Below are 19,609 nucleotides of genomic sequence, written 5' to 3' on the forward strand. Positions count from 1 at the left end.
GACTAAGCATGCACTACTGCACTACTTCCAGTAAACAATTTTCCCCCTCTGGAGCTCCTCATTCCTAAATAAAGGCATAAGGAGGTGTGGTCTGTTCTGAATGATCAAAGCTCTCATTTGTGAAGTGGCCCCAATGGGCCATATGCCAGATACCCAGTAAGCTCTCATCTAAATCTTCCATTGGCATCAAACCATTTTTTACATGAGGGTTCAAAAGGTAAAATGAATCCACCTTAGCAATTGGAACCCAGAACTGGCCTCAAGCTTGTAGACTCAACAAAAATTCCAAGTAACAGTTTAAATATTCTTTCCAGAGGAGTGCAGATTCCTCTCAAAATACGGAAAAGAACTCCAGGGATGGTCTTACACATGAAGGTGACCAGGGAACTCGCAGCCCATTGATTTTTTCTAGGCAAGAGTACTGGAGTGGCTTGCCGTTGCCTTCTCCGTTTCCCATAAACACAGTCCCTCAAAGTGAAAGACACATGCAATCTGCCTCCAAGGTCAAATCCTAGCTGCCCCAAGGCTGATCATGGTTGTGGTCCATTTATCTGACTTCGCCTCGAGGATAAGAGGCTGAGGTTTATGTGCTGCGATTTGAACCTGCGGTTCCCAGGGATCTCAGGTGTGCTGCGGGTGCTGCGCTAATTAAGCCCTCCCACCGGCTCTCTCTGCCTCGCTGGCTGTATGTCATTTTTGCTAGTGCCCTGCATGCCAGGCTTATACTGCCACTGAGACTGTGCACTCTGGTAAAACCTTTCATCTTCCTATCTCAGGCTGCTTTTCAAACAATAATTAATTAGGCCTCATAACCCCCTGATGAGATTATTATGTATAAACACAGTCTCGTGCACTGCCCAGGGAATTTTGTCATCAGGAATTGTAAGTCCAATTCACACCTCCACATAGACCTCAGGCTACCTCTGCAAAGGCAAAAGAAAGAAGAGATGAAAAGGGGTGATACTGTGCTTCACAACATGAAAAACTCCTATGTTGAGCAAAAATTGAAATATTTTTGAGCATATAAAACTCATAGGTAGCGTGATGGTCACTCTTGGAGCACTGGAGTTGAAGAACAGAGGATCAAGGTCTTCAACCTGCCATTGATGTGAGTTCATAGAGGTGATGTCATCTGTGTGACCTTGGCCAGCAGATTAAATCCCTGAGCCTTAACGCTTCATCTGGAGGGAGCGATAATGAGAGTTCTTGTTTTACAGACTTCACAGAAGAGTTGTTCAATCAAGTTAGGCTATAAATTACAAAGAGTCTGGGGGCTTGTGAAGTGTTATATAAGTATTAATATTTGCAGTCACTGTGTTCTGAGCTTGTGATGACCTGCAGGATAGAAAGATCAGTTTTGTTCTGTTTGCTCAGTCTCATCTGACTCTTTGCAACCCAATGGACTGTAGGCCACGAGGCTCCTCTGTCCTTGGGATTCTCCAGGCAAGAATATTACTGGAGTGCATTGCTGTTCCCTACTCCTGGGGATCTTCCTGACCCAGGGATCAAATTTGCCTCTCTTGCATTGTCAGGCAAATTCTTTATCACTGAGTCACCTGAGAAGCCCTCTGTTTACCGTGCAATTATTGAGCACCTAGAAATCTTTGCACTGTTTTTGGAGATGTACGGTACAAAGATGAAGACTATTGTCTGCCTAATGGTGTCTATGCCAGGACACTATGGAGACAAATCATGGGATTTTAGTCAGTACTGGTTGCAATGCTGTAATCATTCCTATTTTTTATTAGTAACTGGAGACTTTGGGAGGTGATTAAGTAATTTGTTATTATTTTTCAGTTGTGAAGCTGTGTCCGACTCTGCAACCCCATGGACTGCAGCACACCAGGCTTCCCTGTCCTTCACCATCTCCCAGAGTTTGCTCAGACTGACATCCATTGAATCAGTGATGCCATTCAACCATCTCATCTTCTGTCATCCCCTTCTCCTCCTACCTTCAGTCTTTCCCAGCATCAGGGTCTTTTCCAATTTGTTAGCTCTTTGCATCAGATGGCCAAAGTACTGGTATTTCAGCTTCAGCATTAGTCCTTCCAATGAACGTCCAGGGTTGATATCCTTTAGGATTGACTGGTTTGATCTTCTTCTTGTCCAAGGGACCCTCAAGAGTCTTTTCCAGCACCACAGTTTGAAAACATCAATTCTTCTGCAGTCTTCTTTATGGTCCAACTCTCACATCCTGTGTGACAACTGGAAAAACCATAGCTTTGACTATAGGGATCTTTCTCAGCAAAGTGATGTGATTAGCTCATGAATGGGATTAGTACTTTTATAAAAGAAACCCCACAGAGCACCTTTGCCCCTTGCACCATGTGAGGATAGAGCAAGAAGCCTGTGAGGGCCATCACCCAGTTTTTGGAGATTATAAGCTACCCAGTCTGGTGTTTGGTTAGAGCAGCCCAAATGGGCTAAGACAGTGATACAGCCAGCCCTCACAGCAAAGCTGTACACTTTTCTACAATACGGGATGAGAGCCCACTACCGTATTTTTACAGAAAAAGGAGGCAGCATATGTCCAAAATCTGTTATTTGTGGCTAGAATATGAGCAGCTTCTCTTGCTTAATAACATAATACTTATATTGCTTAATTTGAATCTTTTTCATCAAACTTATATTTTTAATTCTATATATATAGAATTGTGCTGAAATTTATTTTTGCAGTAGCCATAAATGTGAGGACTTCATATTTTTGAAAGAGTTTGGTGATCAATTTGATATGTAAAATGACACATCTTATTGCCCTATTTAAAAAATAAAAGTAATAATTTCTTACAGAGAACTTTGTTGTGGAATTATTTTGAAGTCCTCATTCTTGTCTTCATTATTGACAAAGAGATAACTTACTAATTTAGTGACTATTTATTGAACATTGCTAGTAGAGGTACAAAATGACACAAGCATTTGAAGAACTTGGGCGTATCTTATAATGATAAGAATATGCATGTACACCACGACCCCAGATTCCCCAACAGAAATGAAGCTTCTCTTCAAACAAATGAAAATGTGTGTTCACAAAAAAGGCATACAGAAATGTTCACACAGCTTTGTTTAAAATAGCCAACAAGTGGAAAATGTCCCACAACAGGTAACAAATATAGTCAATTCATAGTATATAATAATCAGCAATGCAAGAAACTATCATACAGGGAGCTCATCAGTGAGATGGTTAACCTCATGCATCAGATCAGTTGGGCCACGGAATGCCCAAATACCTGCTTAAACATGATATTTGTGTGTGTCTGTGATGGTGTTTCAAATGAGATTAGTTTGATTGATGGACTGAGTGATGCAGGTTGCCTTCTGCCATGTAGATGGGTCTCATCCAATCCACGGAGGGCCTGAATAAAACAAAAAACTGTGGGAGGTGGTTGAGCTCACTCTCTGCCTAGCTACTTGAGCTGGGACATCAGTCTTCTCTTACTCAGCGCTCCTGATTCTCAGGCCTTCAAATGCAGACGGAGCTCTGCACCATGGGCTCAATGGTCCCCAGTCCTCTGAACCACCTCGCCAGCTCTCCTGGGTCTCCAGCTTGTACACACTAGATCACGGGACTTGTCAGCACTCCACGACTGTGTGGGCCAATCTCTTACAAAAAGTCTCTTTCCATATACTTACAAGTGGTTCTCTTTCTCTAATGAAGTCTGAGGAAGGGAAACCAGACACAAGAGTATACTCTGTATGATTCCACTTCCATGAAATGAGAATAGATAAATTAACCTATTGTAAGAGAAATCAAAATAGTGGTTGTCTGAAGTAGGGGGTGGAAATGGACTAGAAAGGCAAACAATGGAACTTTGGGGGCTGATGGAAATGTTCCATCATTTTATTGAGGTAGTGGTCACAAGTTAATATTCGTTAGTAAAAACTCACTCATTTGCAGACTTAAAATGAGCACATTAGTCTTACTGCTGTAAACGATGCCTCAGTAAAGTCAGTTTTATACATGTATATAAAAATTCTATATACATTTTATCGCATTAAAAATTGTCCAAAATATTAATTTCTTCGCTCACAGACTGGTTAACTTCAGTTCAGTTCAGTTCAGTCGCTCAGTCGTGTTCAACTCTTTTCAGCCCCATGGACTGCAACACGACAGGCCTCCTTGTCCATCACCAACTCCCAGAGTTAACTCAAACTCATATCCATTGAGTCAGTGATGCCATCCAACCATCTAGTCCTCTGTTGTCCCCTTCTCCTTCCACCTTCAATCTTTCCCAGCATCAGGGTCTTTTCAAATGAGTCAGCTCTTTGCATCAGGTGGCCAAAGTATTGGAGTTTCAGCTTGAACATCAGTCCTTCCAATCAACAACCAGGAGTGATCTCCTCTAGGATGGACTGGTTGGATCTCCTTGCAGTCCAAGGGACTCTCAAGAGTCTTCTCCAATACCACAGTTCAAAAGCATCAATTCTTCAGTGCTCAGCTTTCTTTATAGTCCAACTCTCACATCCATACATGACTACTGGGAAAACCATAGCCTTGACTAGATGGACCTTTGTTGGCAAAGTAATGTCTCTGCTTTTTAATATGCTATCTAGGTTGGTCATAACTTTTCTGCCAAGGAGCAAGTGTCTTTTAATTTCATGGCTGCAGTCAGCATCTGCAGTGATGTTGGAGCCAAAAATAAATAAATAAAGTCTGCCACTGTTTCCACTGTTTTTCCATCTATCTGCCATGAAGTGATGGGACCAGATACCATGATCTTAGTTTTCTGAATGTTGAGGTTTAAGCCAACTTTTTCACTCTCTTCTTTCACTTTCATTAAGAGGCTCTTTAGTTCTTCACTCTCTGCCATAAGGGTGGTGTCATCTGCATATCTGAGGTTATTGATATTTCTCCCGGCAATCTTGACTCCAGCTTGTGCTTCTTCCAGCCCAGTGTTCCTCATGATGTACTCTGCATATAAGTTAAATAGCAGGGTGACAATATACAGCCTTGACGTACTCCTTTTCCTATTTGGAACCAGTCTGTTGTTACATGTCCAGTTCTAACTGTTGCTTCCTGACCTTTGTACAGATTTCTCAAGAGGCAGATCAGGTGGTCTGATATTCCCATCTCTTTCAGAAATTTCCACAGTTTACTGTAATCCACATAGTCAAAGGCTTTGGCATAGTCAATAAAGTAGATGTTTTTCTGGAACTCTCTTTCTTTTTTGATGATCCAGTAGATGTTGGTGATTTGATCTCTGGTTCCTCTGCCTTTCCTAAATCCAACATGAACATCTGGAAGTTCATGGTTCACGTATTCCTGAAGCCTGGCTTAGAGTATTTTAAGCATTACTTTACTAGTGTGTGAGATGAGTGCAATTATGCAGTAGTTTGAGCATTCTTTGGCATTGCCTTTCTTTGGGATTGGAATAAGGACTGACCTTTTCCAGTCCTGTGGCCACTGCTGAGTTTTTCAAATTTGCTAGTGTATTGAGTGCAGCACTTTCACAGCATCCTCTTTCAGGATTTGAAATAGCTCAACTGGAATTCCATCACCTCCACTAGCTTTGTTCATAGTGATGCTTCCTAAGGCCCACTCAACTTTGCATTCCAGGATGTCTGGCTCTAGGTGAGTGATCATACCATCATGATTATCTTGGTCGTGAAGATCTTTTTTGTACAGTTCTTCTGTGTATTCTTGCCACCTCTTCTTAATATCTTCTGCTTCTGTTAGGTCCACACCATTTCTGTCCTTTATCGAGGCCATCTTTGCATGAAATATTCCCTTGGTACCTCTAATTTTCTCCAAGAGATCTCTAGTCTTTCCCATTCTATTGTTTTCCTCTATTTCTTTGCACTGACTTCTGAGGAAGACTTTCTTATCTCTCCTTGCTATTCTTTGGAACTCTGCATTCAAATGGGTATATCTTTCCTTTTCTCCTTTGCTTTTTGCTTCTCTTCTTTTCACAGCTTTTAGTAAGGCCTCCTCAGACAGCCATTTTGCTCTTTTGTGTTTCTTTTTCTTGGGGATGGTCTTGATCCCTGTCTCCTGTACAGTGTCACAAACCTCCGTCCATGGTTCATCAGACACTCTATCAGATCTAGTCCCTTAAATCTATTTCTCACTTCCACTGTAATGAAGTAGTATATGAGCACATTCAAAGCATATTTCTAAAGGAAAAAAATAAGGTTTATCGGCTAAACCTCAATACAAAATAAAAAGGTTAAAGTTTGGGAATAAATAGTGTGCTTAACTCATGCGAAGATTAAAATGTTTGCTTCTTAAACTTCCTCAGCAGAATATCACACTTCTACTTCTCCTCTCCCATTTGGTATCTGAGGCATACAGGTCTCCCTTCAATGTCTAGGATGTTGTGTTGACCTCAACCCTGGATAACAAGTTATGTCTGCTGAGTGCTTATCTGTGCCAGGCACTGTAATAGCTACTTTATGGGAGCTACCTGGTTAACTTCTCAGAAGGACCTGAGAAAAGATGGCCTTCCTCCTTTCTGGTAAAGCGACTAGTGGAGGGCCTTGCAGGTGACACACTTACGACACACCCGCCTGGATTCCAGTCTGAGGGAGGTGGTGACATGCATGTGTGTGAACCAAAGAGGAACATCACTCCTTGACGACACAGTGTCTGCCAAAGCCTGGCTTAAGACCTCTGGTATTGGAGATGGGTAAACTCGTATAACTTCCGCCTGTGAATGAAGTCATATCAGCCAAATAAAGTGCTACAGAACATGATCTCAGGCCACTGGCAGAAACATTATTTCCGTGATTCTCTGCTGTTTTGTTCCCTCTGATTTAAGGTCAAGGCTAGGAATCTCCATAAACTGCATTTATGTTTTGGGGTGTTGTGTTTGTTTTTTGTTCCTAATAAAATGATAGCAGAATGTAAGTCAGCTACATAACCTGTGGAAACCTGTGCAAAATAGAGAGTTGGGCCTTAGTCAAGGTGGAAAAGTCAATTTCTACTTCCTGGAGGTCCATTAACCCAACCCATGGGCAGCACCCCAAGATTGCAACCTCTAATAACAACAGGAACATATTAAGTGCCTGGATCAGGGGTGGGCAAGAGGTTGCTGCCAAGTTGCCCGCTGAATGCATAACAGTGAAAGCAAGCCAAGGCAAGTTGCCCAGTGCCTTGCCTCACCCCAGGAGGCCACCATCACTGCCCCCCCCCCCACTCTGCCTGGTGACCACAGGCTGGCCCCTGCTGTGGACAGAGGATGATGGCACAGTTCAGTCTTTGCTCTGTCTCTGAGATCTGCTCACTCTCCTCAATGGAGGGTGGCAGTGTCCATGAGGTGTGGGTGGGGAGGGAGAGTCTGAGCAAGGCTCAGGGCACCAGGCTGGGAGCGTGGAGTCTGGGGACACATCTCGAGAAGGTGGAAGCCCATGTGAGCAGCATCTCTATGCCCTCAATGCATGCTCCATCATCCCATCTGACTTATCTCACAAAGCACAGATTCAAACATAAAATTCGAGTGTTTCAAGACAGCAGCAATGGAACTTCTAACCCATACAGGGGATCCTCTCCAGTGGGGGCGCTGTGTGGTGTGTGACTGCATTTGGCCACACACCTGCAAAGCTACCCCTGGCTGATGGCAGTGCCTGTGATGGCTCAGAGCACGGGTTTGGGGATGAAGCGGCCTAGATTCATATCCCATTCCACCATTCAGCAGCTATGTGACTTCTGCCCAGTTACTTAACCACACTGTTCCCTAGTTTTCTCATCTCTAAAAGTGTTATTATGAAAATTCTACATATAAAATGAATTAAGCACTCAGGCTATAATACCTGGCACATAATAAAAGTTATATCAGCATTACCTATTTGCTCATTATTTATAATTATTGCCCACATAAATGTCCCAAAGCCCTTGTATGCGTGTCTATAAGCAAAGCCATTTGCACCACTGACTCACCGAAGTGAGTTATAACGTGTAATACCTCTCTGTTCAGTCACCTCCTGCTGCATGTTTTTACTATTAAATAGAGGGTTTCAAAGCAATATCAAAAACGCAATTTATAAAAAGCAAAAAAAAATCTTTACATGAACACCCGTACATAATTATTCTCACTTTTTGCACATAAGATGCAAGGACTTGCCAATATGCATGCATATTTTTACAAAGCTGCAATTGTACTATATATATCATTCATGTATTTTTCACTTAACAGTAAATTGTAAGCATTTGTTTGTGATATTACACTATCATAATTATCATTGTAATGGTTGCATAATACCCTATTATGTTGATACATCATCAGTTCAGTTCAGTTCAGTGGCTCAGTCGTGTACGACTCTTCGCGACCCCATGAATCACAGCACGCCAGGCCTCCCTGTCCATCACCAAATCCCGGAGTTCACTCAAACTCATGTCCATCGAGTCGGTGATGCCACCCAGCCATCTCCTTCTCTGTCGTCCTGCCCCCAATCCTGCCTCCTTCTCCTCCTGCCCCCAATCCCTCCCAGCATCAGAGTCTTTTCCAGTGAGTCAACTCGTCGCATGAGGTGGCCAAAGTATTGCAGTTTCAGCTTTAGCATCAGTCCTTCCAATGAACACCCAGGATTGATCTCTTTTAGAATGGACTGGTTGGATCTCCTTGCAGTCCAAGGGACTCTCAAGAGTCTTCTCCAGCACCACAGTTCAAAAGCATCGATTCTTCTGCGATCCGCTTTCTTCACAGTCCAACTCTCACATCCATACATGACCACGGGAAAAACCATAGCCTTGACTAGACGGACCTTGGTTGGCAAAGTAATGTCTCTGCTTTTTAATACGCTATCTAGGTTGGTCACAACTTTCCTTCCAAGGAGTAAGCGTCTTTTAATTTCATGGCTGCAATCAGCATCCGCAGTGATTTTGGAGCCCAAAAAAATAAAGTCTGACACTGTTTCCACTGTTTCCCCATCTATTTCCCATGAAGTGATGGGACCAGATGCCATGATCTTCATTTTCTGAATGTTGAGCTTCAAGCCAACCTTTTCACTCTCCTCTTTCACTTTCCTCAAGAGGCTTTTGAGTTCCTCTTCACTTTCTGCCATAAGGGTGGTGTCATCTGCATATCTGAGGTTATTGATATTTCTCCCAGCAATCTTGATTCTAGCTTGTGCTTCTTCCAGCCCAGCGAATTCACCATAAATGATTCCCCTATTGATGGACATTTAAGTTGCTCCCTTTTGGGGGCAATTATGACTAATGCTATGGTGACGAGCACTTGGCTTTATCCTTTGGTTGAGTTATTTTCTTGAGATCCATTTCCAGAAGAGGGATTTCTGGGTCAAAGGGAATAAATATATTTATTTAAGTTTCCATCTACATATTAAGTCAGTGTTTTCCAAAAGGGTAATCATCATAGTTAGTAATAATAATAATAATAGCAGCGATAAGGGGCATTACTCTGCACACACTGTGCTAAATTCTCAGCAGGTATTATATCATTCCATTCTTTCTAGGGATCTAGGTATTATAATTCCCCTTTTATATATGAGGGGACTAAGGAAGGGGGAAGTTAAATAACTGGTCCAAGTTCATATATTTAGTAACCAGAGAAGTTTGGAATACTGAAGCTGATACTGAAGTTGGCTAATTAAACCAGGTACTTAAACACTCCTGTTTATTTTTTGTTCTTGATGTGGCCAGGACCATACACATTTTCAGCCATTTTTCTCTTCAGAGTCCCCACAGAGATTCCCCCTAACACCCATACACGATGAATGCTCTTTGGAATGCTTTCTCACCCTATGTAACATCAGAAACAAATGGCAATTGTTTGCCTTCACCTGTCTGTTCTGCTCTTGTTTTTCTTGCTCTTCCTCACCTCCCTGCCTCTCTCTCTTTTATACCTTCTCTTCTTTCTCTTCTCTCCCTCTTTCCTGAGTATTTGGAAGATCTTTTATGTGCTAAGTTTTACTAGAAGTTCATATGGAGTCTTTATTCTTTTTCTGTCTCCTCGGTTGCCATCGTATTCTAAGCTATTTAAGAAGTTTACAGAAGTCTGAACTGCAATTTGCATTCACCTCAGAAAAATTTTTTTAAAAGAATATGTTCACAGTTTATGTCACATATATTTCTATAAAATGCACTATAATCATTCTAGGTATGTGCAGACTCTATTCACACACTTTCAAAGATAATCATTTGTGATAAAGCAAAGCATATATGTTTCACAAGGTTCCTATAGTAGCCAAAGCATTTTTAGTGTCGAGTTGATGTACTCCCATTATTTTTATATAATTTCTGTTATGGGAAAGAAATATTCACATGGTTGTAAGCAAACGTTTACTGAACCTCTAGACCCTGGTGGCTCAGACGGTAAAGAATCTGCCTGCAACGCAGGAGACCTGGGTTTGATCCCTGGGTTGGAAAGATCCGAAGGAGAAGGGAATGGCAATCCACTCCAGTACTTTTGCCTGGAGAAGTCCATGGACAGCGGAGCCTGGCAGGCTACATTCCATGGGGTCGCAAAGAATTGGACACAACTGAGCAACTAATACACGTGAGAAAAAAACAGATGGGGAATTAAATTAGAAGTTTAAAAAAGCAAAACAAAAGAAAGAAAGAAAATACACGGAAATTGAACAGGTTGCAATAAGTCCCCAAGTGGAAGAATCATCTTGCAGCCATCACATTCTATTACAGGTGTTATGAGAGCACCAGAGTCTCCAGACATGCAGCACATAATTCAGTGGTGAACTTTAGAACCAAGCTCAGTTGAGAGTAACTTTCTAGATTGCAGTGCCCACCTCCCGGGACTCACATGTCCCTCTATCTCTCTCATTCCTTCTCCTTCTCACCTCTTTCCCCCTTAAGCCCCTTTCAATCTACAGCAAAATGAAGCTTTCAGATACATTATTCAGTCCTGAAGGAAATGTCAGCTCTTTCTTTCCTCTCTCCGTTTATTGTTTTCTCTGGTTTCCTCCTGGCCGCTGCTGCAGACCCAAATCTCAGTGGTTCTGGCCTGTGATATTTTGAAATAGAAAAGTTGCAGGGAAATATTTCCCTGAGCACCTGGGACTTGAGTGGCTGAAAGTAAAAAAAAAAAAAAAAAAAAAATCAGAAGTCACTAATAGCGCCCTTTTCCTGTGGCTGTTAATGGAGTGCTAGGGAGACAGGGCCTGAATAAGAAATTGATAAACCCAGGTAGACCCAGATCATCCTCAGGCTTCCTGAAGCCAAATAGCTTTTTCTAAAAAGAAAAGAAATACTGTATTGAGAATAACCAAAACTCAAAGACATTTATGTATGTGCTTAGTCACTCAGTTGAGTCCTAGTCTTTGCAACCTCATAGACTTTAGCCGGCTAAGCTCCTCTGTCCATGGAATTTTCCAGGTAAGAATACTGGATCAGGTTGTCATTTCCTACTCCACAGGATCTTCCTGACTCAGTAATCAAACCTGTGCCATTTATTTGTTTATAAAGCAATAATTCCAGATGTTCAAGCTGGATTTAGAAAAGGCAGAGGAACCAGATATCAAATTGCCAACATCTGCTGGATTATCGAAAAAGCAAGAGAGTTCCAGAAAATCATCTATTTCTGCTTTATTGACTACGCCAAAGTCTCTGACTGTGTAGATCACAACAAACTATGAAAAATTCTTAAAGAGAAGGGAATACCAGACCACCTGACCTGCCTCTTGAGAAAGCTGTATGCAGGTCAGGAAGCAAGAGTTAGAACTGGACATGGAACAACAGACAGGTTCCAAATAGGATATGGAGTACGTCACGGCTGTATATTGTCACTCTGCTTATTTAACTTATATGCAGAGTACATCATGAGAAATGCTGGGCTGGAGGAAGCACAAGCTGGAATCAAGTTTGCCGGGATAACCTCAGATAACCTCAGATATGCAGATGACACCACCCTTATGACAGAAAGTGAAGAACTAAAGAGCCTCTTGATGAAAGTGAAAGAGGAGAGTGAAAATGTTGGTTTAAAACTCAACATTCAGAAAACTAAGATCATGGCATCCGGTCCCATCAGTTCACGGCAAATAGATGGGGAAACAATGGAAACAGTGAGAAACTTTATTTTGGGGGGGCTCCAACATCACTGAAGATGGTGACTGCAGCCATGGAATTAAAAGGCCCTTGCTCCTTGGAAGGAAAGATATGACCAACCTAGACTGCATTTTAAAAAGCAGAGACATCACTTTGCCAAAAAAGGTCTGTCTAGTCAAGCTATGGTTTTTCCTGTGGTCATGTATGGATGTGAGAGTTAGACTACAAAGAAAGATAGCACCAAAGAAGTGATGCTTTTGAACTGTGGTGTTTGAGAAGATACTTGAGAGTCCCTGGGACTGCAAGGAGATCAAACCAGTCCATCCTAAAGGAAATCAGTTCTGAATAGTCATTGGAAGGACTGATGCTGAAGCTGAGACTCCAATATTTTGGCCACCTGATGAGAAGAACCAACTCATTTGAAAAGACCCTGATGCTGGGGAAAATTGAGGGTGAGAGGAGAAGGGGACGACAGAGGATGATATGGTTGGATGTCCTCACCGACACGATGGGCATGAGTTTGAGTGAGCTCCGGGACTTGGTGATGGACAGGGAGGCCTGGTGTGCTGCAGTCCACGGGGTCGCAAAGAATTGGACGCAACTGAGCAACTGAACTGAACTGAGAGCAATAACAATGTAAATTGCAGTGGCTTCCTCAAACTTTGGGAGACAACTTCACATGTGTTTGACTTTGCTGTGTTCAGTGCCTCAGCACCTCCACGGTATATCTACATTGATTATGTATCTCTTTCCTCCATCACAGCCTGAGGTCTCCACACAGAACTGTGCTAGGTTCGTCTTCAGGCACACAGGAGGTCTAAATGAACCTTTTCTGAATGAACTGCCATGGAAGACCCACTCATGCAAAGTCCAAGCAAAGCAATGAATGGGAATCTTTCCCTCATCTTTTCAGATACCGTGCAGCCTAGGAGGCCTGCATATAATAAATAGACTGCTGACATGATACAACTGAGCAGCCTTTCAAATGTCTAAGCTCTGACATCTCCTGCAGTATTGCTTACAAGGAAAACCAATAAGAGAATACCTTCTCAATCACTATCAGTAAAGAATTGAGTGGTTTTGTCCATTTAAGTGGGCTGTGTTGAAAATATGAGCTCATGTCCGCAGACCTCACTACAGTCCCACATGCTCTTTTAATGGGAATAAATAATTCTGCATATACAATACATGGAAGTAACTAGTTGTTCATATGCATTTGTGTTTCTGGAAGGATCTACCGGAGTAGCTAACATGGAGGAGTTGTCTTTTGGGGTTGGGCATTGGGCTAATGTATATCATCTCACTTAATCCTTGTAAGCAATTCAGAGAGACAAGTAGTTATACTGAGTCCCAGGTCTTCACTTGAAGAAATGGAGACCCAGAGAACTTGAGTCACTTGCTCAGAGTCACACAGGTTGGAAGTGGTAGAGTTGGGACATGAACCCAAGCAGAAGGAAGTCACAGCAGAGCTGATAAGTGTCAAATACTACTTCCCAACCACACTTGAAACAGTGGTTCCCTGGGGGTGAGATCACTGAAGAGCTTTTACTTTCCATTGTGTAGACTTCCATTTTGTTTAGCTTTAGCAAGCATTGTCTTCATCATAAAAAAATAACTGAATTTTGAAAAATTAAAAAGCAGATTCAAAACATCCTGTGTGTGCATGTGTTAGTCACTCAGTCATGTCCAACTCTTTGCGACCCCATGGACTGTAGTTCGCCAGGCTCTGCTGTACATGGGATTCTCCAGACAAGAATACTGGAGTGGGTTGCCATTGCCTTCTCCATCAAAATACCCAAGGGGTTATTATAAGCCATGATAAGCTAAGGCAGTGTGAAAAAAAGAAAAATATTTACAATATCAATGACCAGATAAGTGAGAGAAAGAAAGGGAGTGCTAAGATGGAGGAGGAGGAGATGGTGCAAGAATAAAAAGCAGCAGCAGGAGGAGGAGGTGGGGGAGGAGAAAAGGAAGAATGAAACACCTTTGCTTTCTCTACGGCTGTAGGACCCCAGGGAAGCTTAAGGTCCCCAAACAACAAGAACAGCAACATGGACAGCACTAGTTTGCACAACCAAACCACAACTAGCGTTTTCATAGTGTTTATTTTTAAACCCCACCAAATCTCTTCTCCTTCCTTCCCTTTTCCCATGTGCCATTTGCCACCCTATACAGCATGCCCCTGTATGTGGCCTGTTCTGTGAAGCTAAGTTAAAATCAAGGCATAAATTAAACTTTTTTGTGCAGACTCATTTGTGCAGTTCTCCTATACAAGACAATCATACAATAACTGGTTTCTATTATTTTTAATTGAATTAGGCAACTTCCTGTGTAACACAGAATTGACTTGCCCTATAGCTTTGCCCAAGAGAAAGGAGGAAAAGGAGTAGTGCTAAGGTTCAGGCCAGGCAGAGATAAGGGAAGCCAATGTCCCTGTGACCTCAAAGGAGCCCTTCAGTACACAAGTTGGTTGACCTGGTGATTACACTACCAACCCACAGCTCTGAGACACCCCAGTGAAGGCTTAAGTTCAAGTGGAGAGTGGGACTCTATCCTGGCTGCTGAGATAGGTCAACACCTTTGGTGACATGGATCAGTGAAGCCAGTTTAGTTATCCTCCCAGCGGCACATGACTTAACTTTTCTGAGCTTTCATGAATAAAATGGGTCTAATTGCCCTCCTTTCCAGGGCTGTCATGAATATTAAGTTGGATAATATGTGTAATGCTGCTTTCAAATGATAAGTACTACATATTTTTGATGTTCCTTTTCTCCTGTTTCTTTCTAACTCTTATTCCCACAGCCTTGCCAGTGCTGTGTTTCCCTCACTGACAGAGCTTTCCACTTTTTAAAAAAAAAATACCAGCTCTCTCCTTTAATATCTGATTTGCAGCTCAGATTTGTAAAGCTTTCTTTTGTCTAATGCCAAGCAACACTGACCTAAATTCAATGACGTGGTCTCCCCAAGGTTCAGTTTCCACACATGCAAAGTGAGATGATTGGAGAGGATAACTTGAATCTTGTTTTAATACTGTCTCCTTAAGTTTATGCATTTTCATTTCACTGGCTCTTCCCTCCTCCCCCCTTTGTGCATTTCTCCCCTTTTCTGCATCACACTCTGCCAGTGAATAGAACTCAAACCATAAATCAGATTCAGGTGTTTTCTTGCATTGCTCACAAATAGAGAACTTAATTGTGCAAGAATAGGTTCCCATTTTTTCTGATTGAATTAGTCAGTTCTGTGTCTTTCTCCTCCCTCCCTCTGGCTTTTCCTCTATTTTTAGATAGACAGTCTGAAAAGTCTTAATATATCAATGACATTTATAACACATGTTAATATCTAAAGCGTCAGTGCTCTATTTGCAGAAATGACTGCTGATGTGATGAGATGATTTTATTATATCATGACTTCTATTATAAATAGGATAAAGCTATGCACTCTTTTTTTTTCCCAAAAATTAGATAAGAATAATAAACTGTCCCCTGCCCCCCTATGTCAACCATCCACTTCAAGTACTAGATTTTCCTTTTTGGATGCACTTTTTATAAATTGCTCTTTACAACTTCAGGGTGAATATCTGTCTCCTGGAATAGATGACAGAGAGTTCTGGGAGAATGCATTAGGGAGGTAAGTGCAGACACCTGGGGATCCATTTTATAATCTTCGTAGCTTCTCAAGCCCCCTAATGGGGCCCGGCACCTCAGAACTCCAGGGGTGGCCAATGCTCTGCTCTTTATATAAAACGTGGAACCCCCATCTCTGCACCACCACATTTTGCCCATCATTAAAAAGCATTTTAGAATGATATGAGTTGGGAGTTAAGAGCATCTGTTTTGGGAGCATGCAGCCTGGCGCTAGAGTTGCTGCTCTGTTCCTTAGCAGCATGTCATTTGGGTAAGCCACTCTGTCCTTCTGAGGGGCATTTCCACCTATAGAAAGTAGAAAATCAATGCTGCTGCTTCAAAGAGACAGTCTGAGGATACAACGAGATGGCATATATATTGACCACATCTTAAAGATTCAAGAGTGGTAGAGGTTGTTCATTTCGATTGTATTTATTTGTATTACTCCAGCTTCTACTTGTACTACTATATGAAGAATTTCTTTCTTACTCTGCACCTCCACACAGACCATCTGCTTATCTGACCTTCCACCAAAATTTAGCTAAATGTCATTCTCCACTTTCTGACTGCCCAGCTTTATCATGTCCCCTCCCAGACCAGACCCAGACATGCACACATGCAGCCTATACTCTAACCATTCAGAGTTTTAAAAATTATTATTTTTTATTTACTTATCTGGCTGTACTGGGCACAGCATGTGTGGTCTTTCATTGTGGCATGCAGGCTCCAGAGCACGCAGGCTCAGTAGTTGGGACACAGGGACCTCGTTGCTCTGCTGCATGTGGGATCTTAGTTCCCTGAACAGGGATAGAACCCACATGCCCTACTTTGGAAGCTGGAGTCTTAGGTCACCAGGGAAGTCCGTAACCATACAGGGTTTTACCTTCGTTTTCCAGTATGCCAGGATTTTACAAGCCTTCATAGTCTTGCTCTGCCCTCTGCCTACCTGTCTTCCTTTCCCCCTCAGCTCACTCTCCAGACTCAACTTAGATTTCACCTCCTAGAAAGCCCTTGTTCATCTGATCTGAGCTTAATCCATCTCTATGATCCCTGCGCAGCGCTGGAGTGACTGTGAAGAGATACCCCATGTCCAAGGGCAGAGAAGTCCCAGCAAGATGGTAGGAGGGGCGAAATTGCATTTAGAACCAAACCCCATGCCCGCCAGAGATGCTCAGAGGGCTCAAACAAACCTTGTGTGCGCCAGGACCCAGGGAACCCACAGAGACTGAGACAGAACTGTGTGAGTGTCTCCTGTGGAGGTGGGGTCAGCAGTGGACTGCTGCAGGGGCAGGGACTCTGGGTGCAGCAGACCTGGGGATGGCATAAGCCCTCTTGGAGGAGGTCACCATTAACCCACCATAGAGCTGCCAGAGCTTACGCAGGACTGGGAAATAGACTCCTGGAGGGGACAACAGAACCTGTGCACCAGGACCCAGGAGAAAGGAGCAGTGACCCCACAGGAGACCGGCCCAGACTTGCCCGGGAGTGTCCAGGAGTCTCCAGTGGAGCCGTGGGGCAGCAGTGGCCTGCTGTAGAGTTGGGGGCACTGACTCTAACAGTGCATGCATGGGACCTTTTGAAAGAGGTCAGCATTATCTTCTCTACTTGCACAATAGTTTGGCCCCAGGTAAATAATAGGCAAAGAACATGGCCCCACCCTTCAACAGAAAATCAGATTGAGGATTTACTGAGCATAGCCTTTTGAACTGTGGTGTTGGAGAAGACTCTTGAGAGTCCCTTGTACCGCAAGGAGATCCAACCAGTCCATTCTAAGGGAGATTGATCCTGGGTGTTCATTGGAAGGACTGATGCTAAAGCTGAAACTGCAATACTTTGGCCACTTCATGCGACGAGTTGACTCACTGGAAAAGACTCTGATGCTGGGAAAGGTTGGGGGCGGGAGGAGAAGGGGACGACCGAGAATGAGATGGCTGGATGGTATCACCGACTCTGTGGACATGAGCTTGAGTGAACTCAGGGAGTTGGAGATGGATAGGGAGGCCTGGCATGCTGTGATTCATGGGGTCGCGGAGAGTCGGACACGACTGAGCGACTGAACTGAACTGAGCATAGCTCTACTCATAAGAACAAGACCCAATTTCCCCTTCAGTCAGTCTCTCTCATCAAGAACCCTTCAAAAGCCTCTTATCCTTCTCTATCAGATGGTAGACAGACTGAAAACAAGCACAGAAAATTAAACAAACTGATCACTGTGGACCACAGCCTGGTTTAACTCAATGAAACTAAGCCATGCCAAGTATATCCACCCAAGATGGACGGGTCATGGTGGAGAGTTCTGACAAAATGTGGTCCATGGGAGAAGGGAATAGCAAACCACTTCAGTATTCTTGCCTTGAGAACCGCATGAACCATGAAAAGGCAAAAAGATAGGACACTGAAAGATAACTCCCCAGGTCGGTAGGTACCCAACATGCTATGGGAGATCACTGGAGAAATAACTCCAGAAAGAATGAATAGATGGAGCCAGAACAAAAACAACACCCAGTTGTGGATGTGATTGATGATGAAAGCAAATTCTGATGCTCTAAAGAGCAATATTGCATGGGAACCTAGAATATTAGGTCCATGAATCAAGGCAAATTGGAAGTGGTCAAACAGGAGATGGCAAGAGTGAACATCAACATTTTGGGAATCAGTGAGCTAAAATGGACTGGAATGGGTGAATTTAACTCAGATGATCATTACATCTACTACTGTGGGCAGGAATCCCGTAGAAGAAATGGAGTAGCCATCATGGATAACAAAAGGGTCCGAGATGCAGTACTCGGATGCAATCTCAAAAACAACGGGCTGGTCTCTGTTCAACTCCAAGGCAAACCATTTAGTATCACAGTGACCCAAGACAATGCCCTGAGCAGTAACGCTGAAAAAACTGAAGTTGAATGGTTATACGAAGACCTACAAGACCTTTTAGAATTAACACTCAAAAAAGATGTCCTTTTCGTTACAGGGGACTGGAATGCAACAGTAGGAAGTTATGAAATACATGGAGTAACAGGCAAATTTGGCCTTGGAGCACAAAATGAAGCAGGGCAAAGGCTAATAGAGTTTTGCCAAGAGAACGCACTGGTCATAGCAAACACCTTCTTCCAACAACACAAGGTAAGACTCTATACATGGACATCACCAGATGGTCAATATAAAAATCAGATTGATTATATTTTTGCAGCCAAAGATGGAGAAGCTATATAAAGTCAGCAAAAACAAGACCAGGAGCTAACTGTGGCTCAGATCATGAACTCCTTATTGCCAAATTCAGACTTAAATTGAAGAAAATAGAAAAAACCACTAGGCCAATCAGGTATGACCTAAATCAAATCCCTTACCATTATACAGTGGAACTGACAAATAGATTCAAGGGATTAGATATGATAGACAAAGTGCCTGAAGAACTATGGACAGAGGTTTGTGACATTGTACAGGAGGCAGGGATGAAGACCTTCCCCAAGAAAAATAAATGCAAAAAGGCAAGATGATTGTCTGAAAAGGACTTACAAATAGCTGTGAAAAGAAGAGAAGCCAAAGGCAAAGGAGAAAAGGAAATATATACCCATTTGAATGCAGAGTTCCAAAGAATAGCAAGGAGAGATAAGAAAGCCTTCCTCAGGGATCAATGCAAATAAATAGAGGAAAACAATAGAATGGGAAAGACTAGAGATCTCTTCCAGAAAATTAGAGATACCAAGAGAACATTTCATACAAAGATGGGCTCGATAAAGGACAGAAATGGTAGGGACCTAACAGGAGCAGAAGATATTAAGAAGAGGTGGCAAGAATACACAGAAGAACTGTACAAAAAGATCTTCATGACCAAGATAATCACAATGGTGTGATCACTCACCTAGAGCCAGACATCCTGGAATGCAAAGTTGAGTGGGCCTTAGGAAACACCACTATGAACAAAGCTAGTGGAGGTGATGGAATTCCAGTTGAGCTATTTCAAATCCTGAAAGATGATGCAGTGAAAGTGCTGAACTCAATATTCCAGCAAATTTGGAAAACTCAGCAATGG

This window comes from Moschus berezovskii, chromosome 7 (assembly GCF_049115385.1).
Source record: "Moschus berezovskii isolate FMDL1 chromosome 7, NW_MosBer_1.0, whole genome shotgun sequence".
Lineage (NCBI taxonomy): Eukaryota > Metazoa > Chordata > Mammalia > Artiodactyla > Moschidae > Moschus > Moschus berezovskii.